The sequence below is a fragment of the Piliocolobus tephrosceles genome, chromosome 3 (assembly GCF_002776525.5).
Source record: "Piliocolobus tephrosceles isolate RC106 chromosome 3, ASM277652v3, whole genome shotgun sequence".
NCBI classification, from domain to species: Eukaryota; Metazoa; Chordata; class Mammalia; order Primates; family Cercopithecidae; genus Piliocolobus; species Piliocolobus tephrosceles.
In genome coordinates this window covers 80,678,948-80,688,400 of record NC_045436.1, presented here as the reverse complement: position 1 = coordinate 80,688,400, position 9,453 = coordinate 80,678,948, and positions in this window count along the sequence as shown.

Genomic DNA, 9,453 nt, shown 5'->3' with positions numbered 1-9,453 from the left:
TCACTGTTACTTGTCTTGTTTTGTTTCCATTTGATTATGTTGCATTTTTAAAAATTGCTTTTTTGTGTCTTCCTTTTATCCACAGGGATGTAAACTCTTTGAGAATAGAGACCTTGACTTTCTGTTCACTGTTTCTTTTTTTTTTCCAATCATCAGAACAGTGCCTGAAATATGCCAAAGAGATATTTGTTGAATGCATCTGTGGAACTTAATAGTACCTAAACTCTGGCAGTCAGCAAAACCAGTTTTTTAAAAAATATATCCATTTGTCCATTTTTCGCATACTTTGGTTTTATTGTTGTTTCTCTCACATAATTTAAAGAAAAGTTTCAACGATGTGCCAAGCATTGTGTTAGGCACTAGGAGAGTAAAGATAAACAAGACACTGTTGTCCTGATGGTGTCACAAAGACACTGGCTGATGGAAAACTACACAGAAAGGTATTATTGCACTGAGAAAAATTAATTCATAAATATTCTGTTGAAACTCTGGGAGAGATAAACATTGAAAAGTTCTATAACCAAAGTATTAAAAAAGAAAATCAATTATTTCTATCTTAGGATGCATAAAATGTTATTTTTGTCTTTATTTAGTATTTTGTTTGGTGTCTTTATTGTTTCATATTAAAGAGTATTATAAATATATTTTATATAGTATCTAAAAGATGCCAAAATCAACTCTTCTAGGGAATTTTATTATTAAGAATAGAATAAACTATGATAAAAAATAGATCCTCAATAGCACATTGGCTCAGAACAAGTTTATTTCTTGTTCATATAGATATTGCATCTCGTGTTCCTGATTAACCAGCAGTTCTCCATATGGCCACTCTGGGAAGCAGTTTCCTTCTTTTGCCTTCATCATCCCCTAGGGTGTGGTTCAGGCCAGTAGATCGAGAACCAGTAGCATCAGCATCACCTAGGACCTTGTTAGAAATGCATATTCTCAGACTCCATCGTAGACCTACTGAATTCAAAATTCTGAAGGTAGGTTCCAGCAAGTAGCATTGTAAACAGACCTCCAGGTAATTCTAACATGATAAAAGTTGAGAACTACTATTCCAGGCCTTCAGCCCTCATGTTATTTGTACCCAGTGAGTGGACGGGAAAAAGTTACACTTGCTTCTGAAATATCTTGGCTCAGATATGCCATATATTAATTACTTTGTTCATATTTTATTGTGAAAAAATTAGTAATGTGGCCACAGAGTCTCTTCTACAGATGTCTTAAATGCAAATTCACCTACTATGTAGAATTCTGTATCGAGAGATGAGGCGTTGGTGTGGTGGAATGTTCTGGAACATAATGATTAGAATTGGATTGCAGAAGACCTATTGTGCTTTGTAGTGGCTCTAATACAATTTAATAGATTCCAGCAAGATTTTTGGTACATAACACTTTTATTTTAATGGTCTCTAGTGGGACTATATATTCTACCTGAATAATGTTAAAGTGTAAAAATGTAAAGTAGAAATGTGTAAAGTGGCAAATGGTAAATATGACTCCACTCTGAAGAATAATTATCTTAAAAAATAATGTAACAGGAAGAGAACTTGCAGCGGCAATATAAGAGACCAGGGCCAGTTGTTTAATTGGAGGAGAATGAAAGAGGATGTGAAACTGATGAGAAATAAACTTGAGCCTGCCTCAGAGCCATCCAGAGGGCTTATTAAAACCCAGGTTCTCTGACTCCACCCTCAGAGTGTCTGACCCAGCAGGTCTGGGGAAGAGCAAGAGAATTTCATTTCTAAATAATTTTCAGGTGATAATGTTTTTGTTTAGGGAGCATACTTTGAGGATCACTGGCAAGGCATTGTAAAAGAAACCTTTCAGATGAAACCAGGATTTGGGGTAAATTCTCTGTGCCCTGGGGGTTTTTGACAGGTGTTTCTAAGATTTTTCTTTTCCTGGCTAAGTTTGTTGTGTGCTCCCAACTTGAGGATTAGAGAGTAGATATTGGCTGCTCTCCAAAGGAAAAAAATCAACAGCTTTGTTCCTTTAGGGAATGTTTATTAATCCTTGTTATATCAGCAGTTTCTCCTGTGGTGGGAATTAGGAGCTAAAGGTGTAACTCATTTCATTAATTAGACAAATAATCTTGTTCAGTTACAAAGTATTTTATTACTGTTTCTCCCTCTCTTCCCCTACCATCAACACTTCTGAACATATTTAAGTAGACTCATAGACACACACTTACTTCCAATTTCTTACACCTTCAATGAAAGGCTTGGTTTTGTGGAGCTGCTAAGACATCAACTTTCACTATGTAAAATAAATGCATTAAGAACACATAATACCCTCCTTATTTTGGCTGACTCCTATAGAGAGCTTACCTAATAAGTATTATTTTTCTGCAATTTAGGCTGAGTCTGTGAATTCATTGAATTAAATTGTTCTTACTACCGTCAGATCTCTCTCTCCATTGTTGATTCTGAATTAAAATTCTGTGCTAGCTGAAGCCCAACATTTTTACAAACTGCAAAAGGTATATATTTCCTTGTGTGTTATTGTTATTATGATATAAATTATAATATACGCTGTCAACTGAACATCAGCAGTGTCCCAAGAATTGCACTGAGGAAAGAGTTTGACAAGTTCCTTGCCTAAGGATTATGTAAAAGCCATTCAAGTAGAACTGAATTAACATATGACTTAGTTTAGTCTGGCTTAACTTGAATATTGGTTGATTCTTTGGATGTGAAATGAGTTTGTGGGAGAGCAAAAGAAATGAAATTTTAGGATCTGTTTTTCTGAATCATCTGCTGGTTTCAACTAAAAACTCAGTTTTCTCTGTTGAAAACAATCCTTGTTTATCATTTTATTTCTTTGAGTTGAAACAGTTGGATTGATGGACTCAAGTTAGCAGTAAGAGAGTGACAATAATGTCTGATGTTTTAATCACCTTCTTTTCTATCCAGCTATAATGCTGTGCTCCAACTGCTTAACATTACATTCTTCATTCCTTCTTTGTATTATAGGTGGATGAGATTTAGCTTTTTGTTTCATGTTGAAAAGGTTTGAAAATTTCTCCATTTTTCTGAGACACTTAACTCATCTTATTTTTAAAATAATTATTGAGGTTTATCATACATATGGATAAAGTACATAAAGTACACTAATTGTAAGTGTGCAGATTGATTTGTTTTTCTCATAGTTCAAAGACAAAAGTACAATAAATCCAGTTTTGCATATCTTAATTGGCTTTTATTTGCAATTCTAGAATCAGACAGGAGTTTGAAGCAAAAATGGCTCAGAATGCCCCACCCTACCACCTGTGCATGTTATATTTACAGTCAGAGAAAAGGAGGTGGTATTCGGAAAATGGAAGTTAGGTACAGAGACAGCCTGATTGATTACAACTCTCATGTGCCTTATTTGAATATAATTTGAATAGCTGGTCTCCTGTGATAGGCTGAGACACTTACTTGTTCCTAAACTAGTTTTCAGTTTGTTTACATTCTGAGTTAGGTTGCAATTAAGAACTCCTAAGGAGGCCTCCTTGGGCTAATTTTAGTTTGATTTAGCACTAAGTATCACCCCGTGTAACCACACACAGCTCAAGACAGAATATTCTCATATCACAGAAGTTTCCCCGTGTCTCTCTCCAGTTAAAACCTCTCCGAAAGCAATTACTACTTTGATTTTTTAACACCATAGGTTAGTTTTGTATCTGCTTGAACTTCATATGGAATCATATAGTATATACTATTTTGTCTCTGATTTCTTTTGCTCATCATTACTCTGGGAGAATCATCTCTGTGGTGGTGTGTATCAGTAGTCTATTCTTTATTGTTGTGTGGTATTTCATTTAATGAGCACACACAATTTGTTTACCTGTTTGTTGCTGTTGCTGTTATTGGTCACTTGGATGGTTTCCAGTTAGAGTTATTATGACTAAAGCTGCTATCAAGATTTTTGTATTTTTTTGGTGTTCATATGAACTAATTAGTTGTGAGCCATGAAATAGGCAGATGATTAGCTCTAATTTGTAATGCCATTATTCCAAATAATTGTGCTAATTTATACTTCTTCCAGTAATGTATCAGAGTTCCAGTTGCTCCATATTCTCATCAACATTTACTACTGTCAATTTGTAAAATGTTAGCTATTCCTGTGGGTATATAATAGCATCTCTTTGCCAGCCTATTTAAAAAAATCAATTAATAAAACTTCTAGATTAAATAAAAAAGAATCTTTCAGATTGATTACTCAGAAAAAATAAGTTTAATTGGCTAGCAACATTTTAAAGCCACAAGAGGCATCTATACATTTATTAACTAAGTTCTGGAATAATTGAAAAGCCAAAATTTGCCAAGCATGTAATGATAATAATGATGACACTCACTAGGTCACAAATAAATTGCTAAATTATTTCTTTGTAATGACTCATTTAAGGTGTTGTGTTTTGTATCTGACATTACCATACTTGTTTCTAAACACACTCTGAATTTGGGGCTGCTTTTGACCATTAATATAATTCAGATTTCATCACTTACTCTAAGTACATCTTTTTGAAAACAGTGAATTTAGTCTTCATAGCCTCAAGTATTTACTCTGAGAACAGAACCACAAATTAAACAAGATAACATTTTTTCCCCTCACCTGCTTTAAGTATGTCTTCCTGAAAACATTGAGTCCACAGTCTTCAGATCCCCAAGTGCAGTTACCTCTTGGTATATGCTGGGGATTTGTCCAAGACTACCTGTGTGTATCTACATCCCACATACTCGGTTGGCTTTTCAAAACCTGAATATACAAAAAGTCAGCACTCTGTATACACAGGTTTCATATTCCAAAAATGCTGTATTTTCAACCTGCGCTTGGCTAAAAATACCTGCATACAAATGGACCCCTGCAGTTCAAATCCATGTTGTTCAAGGGTCAACTGCATTTACTCTGATAATAGAAGCACAAGTTAAGATAACACTTTTTTTTTTTTTTCCTAAAAAGCTACCATCAACATTTTGTACTTTTTTTGTGATCATATACTCTTGGGTCATTAATATTTTTCAAATAATTTCATTTAGAAAAAATTGTCTTTGCACTAAAAAGGCAAAGTTACTGAATGATTTTTTTTCTCTTTTAATTACTTTAGAGAAAGGACTATTGTTTACTCTTCAGTTTGTCTTTGGGCTTGTTTCTGCTTACCCCTCTTTTGGGTGCTAGCGTATGGGCTGACCTGTCCATCGACAATACAATCTCATTTTTAAAGAGTGGTTGACGATCAAAATTTCTGTGCAGAATTAGAAGCAGACAAAAAACCTTGAAGGAAGTTGAGCACATCTCAGTTGTGGTACTCTGTGATTTCTTTGTTCAAGTCTCCTGACAATTGTCTTTAATTAACAAATACTGAGTAGAGAAATAGGACATTGAATGAAAGAGTCATTAAAGTTACTTTTCAAACATCCTTAGTAATTACAAGAATGACTTCTGTTTGCAGTTGGATACAAATGTAGAGGCCAGAGAAGAAAGCAAATGCAGTCACAGAGAGGAAAGTGCTTCAGTAGTATGTAGTGTTGACGAGGTCCAGTGCTGTAGTGAAACATAACTAATAAGCACAAAGACAATTCAATGGAGAAAATAGACTCTTCCATAAATGTAAACACCTAGGTATCCACATGAAAAAGAATAAAGCTAGACTCCTATTTTCCAACACATTAAAAAATCAACTTAAAATGGATGAAAGATCTAAACATAAGAGCTAATACTGTAAGTGTCAGGATACAAAATCATCGTACAAAAATCAGTAGCATTTCTATACATCAATATCATTCAAGATGAGAGTCAAATCAAGAATGCAATCTCATATACAATAGCCACATAACAAAATAAGATATTTAGATATCCATCTAACCAAGAAGGTGAAATTATCTCTACAAGGAGAATCCCAAAACACTGCTGAACGAAATCATAGATGAAAAAAATAAATGGAAAAACATTCCATGTTCATGGATTGGAAGAATCAGTAACATTACAATGGGCATACTGCTCAAAACAATCTATAGATTCAATGTTATTCTTATCAAACTGCCACTGTCCTTTTTCACAGAATTAGAAAAAAACTATTCTAAAACTTACACAGAACTAAACATCAGCCTGAATAGCCAAAGCAATCCTAACCAAAAAGAATAAAGCAATAGGCATCATATTGCCCAATTTTAAACTAAACAATAAAACTACAGTAACCAAAACAGCATGGTCCTAGTACAAAAACAGCTACATAGGTCATTGGAACAGGTTATAGAACCCAGAAATAGAGGTGCATACCTACAGCCATCTAATCTTTGACAGAGTTGACAATAATAAGCAATGATGAAAGGACTCCCTTTTCAATAAACGGTGCCAGGATAGCTGGCTAGCCATATGCAGGAGAATGAATCTGGACACCTACCTTTCACCATATACAAAAATTAACCCTAGATTGATTAAAGATTTAAATATAAGACCTCAAACTATACAAGTCCTAGAAGTAAACCTTGGAAACACCATTCTGGACATTGTTCTTAGGAAAGAATTTATGACTAAGTCTTCAAAAGCAATAAAAACAGAACATGACATGTGGGACCTAACTAAACTAAAGATCTTATGCACTGTAAAAGAAACCACCAACAGAGCAAGCAGATGACCTATGGAATGGGAGAAAATATTCACAAACTGTTCATCCAACAAATGTCTAATATTAAAAATGTACAAGAAACTTAAGCAATTGAATAATCAAGAAAAACCCATTAAAAATGGACAAAAGTTGCTTCTCAAAAAAACAAGTATTTCTCAAAAGAAGACATATAAACAGCCAGTAAACATGAAAAAATACTCCACATCACTAGTCATCAAAGAAATGCAAATCAAAACCACAATGAGATACCATCTCACACCAGTGAAAATGACTTTTATTAGAAGGTAAAAAAATACAGATGTTGGCAAGACTGTGGAGAAAAGGGGATGCTTATATGCCATGGGTGGAAATATAAATTAGTTTAGTCACTGTGGAAAACAGTTTGGAGATTTCTGAGAGAACTTAGAACTATCATTTGACCCAACAATCCCATGACTGGATAAATATCCAAAAGAAAACAGATTGTTCTACCAAAAAGACATATGCACTCACATCATGCTCATTCCATCATTATTCACAGTAGCAAAGGCAGGAACTCAATCTAGATGCCCATCTACAGTGGATTGGATAAAGAAAATCCATGGTCCTTACGCGCCATGGAATACTACACAACCCTAAAAAGAATAAAATCTTGTCCTTTGCAGCAACATGGGTGGAGCTGAAAACCATTCTCTTAATTGAATTAATAATGCAATAATAGAAACCATATACTGCATGTTCTCACTTACAAGTGGGAGCTAAACTTTGGGTATTCATCCATGTAAGGATGTAAACAATAGACACTGCGGACTGCTGGAGGGGAGAAAGGGTGGGTGACAAGAGTTGAAAAACTACTTGTTGGGTAATATGCTCAGTATTCGGTGATGGAAACTTTCACACTCCAAACTTCCGCGTCACACAGTATACTCAGGTAACAAAACTGCACATGTACCTGCATATGTACCTGCTGAATCTAAAATAAACACTGAAAATAAAGTTACAGAGATATTAACATTTTATATCTATATCTATATCCATGATTATACTATCTTGGTTTCTGTTTCAGTGATTTTATAGGTCTTGTACATTTTTCCAAATATGAAATTTCATAATCATTTTCAGCACTGGTAAAAAACAAGTATGAGATTGTAGAGCTGAGAAGAAGCAAGAGAGGAGCTCTGATGGAGCATTAAAGCAGACTTGGACTTTGTCCAGATACCCTAGAAAAATGTAGCTAAGCACAGCAATTGTTACTAATGTGGTAAAGATAAAAGCTTAACAGGAACCCTGTATCTGATATAACTTTAATACTTTATTTTGCCCATGCAATTATCCTCCAGCTAGTGTGCAGACCCCAGAGAATACAGTTTTTAAAAACACACAAATACAAACAATAATATATGTTTATTGTCAAGTATCAGAAAATATAATTTAAAAAAAGAATAATGGGGGCAGAGAAGAAAATAACTAATACAAGAAAATTTGGAAAGCAGTATCTGTAAAGTCAAAGAACTATACATAAATACTGTATATGAGTTTGTACTTTTTTTTGCTTATAACAATATGGATTAGCAATTCTGAAACTGCTTTTTGTGTATATTACGATTACACAAATAAGTAAAGCATGCTGTAGATAATGAGATCTAGGTTTCTTGCAGTTGGAGAGAAGGGTTACAAAAAAGAAAAAGGAAAAGACTAGAATGAACCCTGGGTCTTGGATTGATTGATATTGGAGGTATCAGCATGAATTCATAATTTTTAATATATTTATATAGATACAGAGATACATGTAGATGTGTGTATATGTAGAATATATACCTGTAAATACTCTATATATTATATACATGTAGGTTAAATATATGTAGTTAAAATACATGTAGGTTAAAAATATATACATGCACATACTTTCTTTTTAAAATTTTTAAATTTTTTTATTTCATTAGGTTTTTGGGAAACAGGTGGTGTTTGATACATGAATAACTTCCTTAGTGGTGATTTCCGACACTTTGGTGTACCCGTGACCTGTACAGTATAAACTGTATCCAATGTGTAGTCTTTTATCCCTTGCCACCCCAACCCTTTCCCCTGAGTCCCAAAGTCCAGTGTATCAGTCTTATGCCTTTACATCGTAATAGCTTAGCTTCCACATATGAGAACATACAATGTTTGATTTTCCATTTTCTGAGTTACTTCAGTTAGAATAATAGTCTCCAGTTCCATCCAGGTTGCTGCAAATTCCATTTATTCCATTCCTTTTTACGGCTGAATAGTATTCCATTATAGATACACTTGTTTACATTCCCACATATATATATGATAGAATATATACATTATATATATGATAGAATATATACATCATATATATGCTTATCTGCTCATTGATTGATGGGCATTTGGGCTGGTTCCATATTTCTGCAATTGCAAGCTGTGTTGCTATAAACATGCACGTGCAAGTATCTTTTGTGTACGATGATTTTTTTTTCCTCTGGATAGATAACTGGTGTGGAATGTCTGGATCAAATGATAGATCTACTTTTAGTTCTTTAAGGAATCTCCACACTGTTTTCCACAGTGGTTGTAGTAGTTTACATTCCCATCAACAATGTACAAGTGTTCCCTTTCCACCAAATACCCACCAACATCTATTGCGTTTTTATTTTTTGATTATGACCATTCTTGCAGGACTGAGGTGGCATCATATTGTGGTTTTGATTTTCATTTCCCTGATAATTAGTGATGTTGAACATTTTTCTATATGCTTGTTGGCCATTTGTATATTGACTTTTGAGAATTGTCTGTTCATGTCCTTAGCCCACTTTTTGATGGGATTGTATCAGAGATACATGTAGATTTGTGTA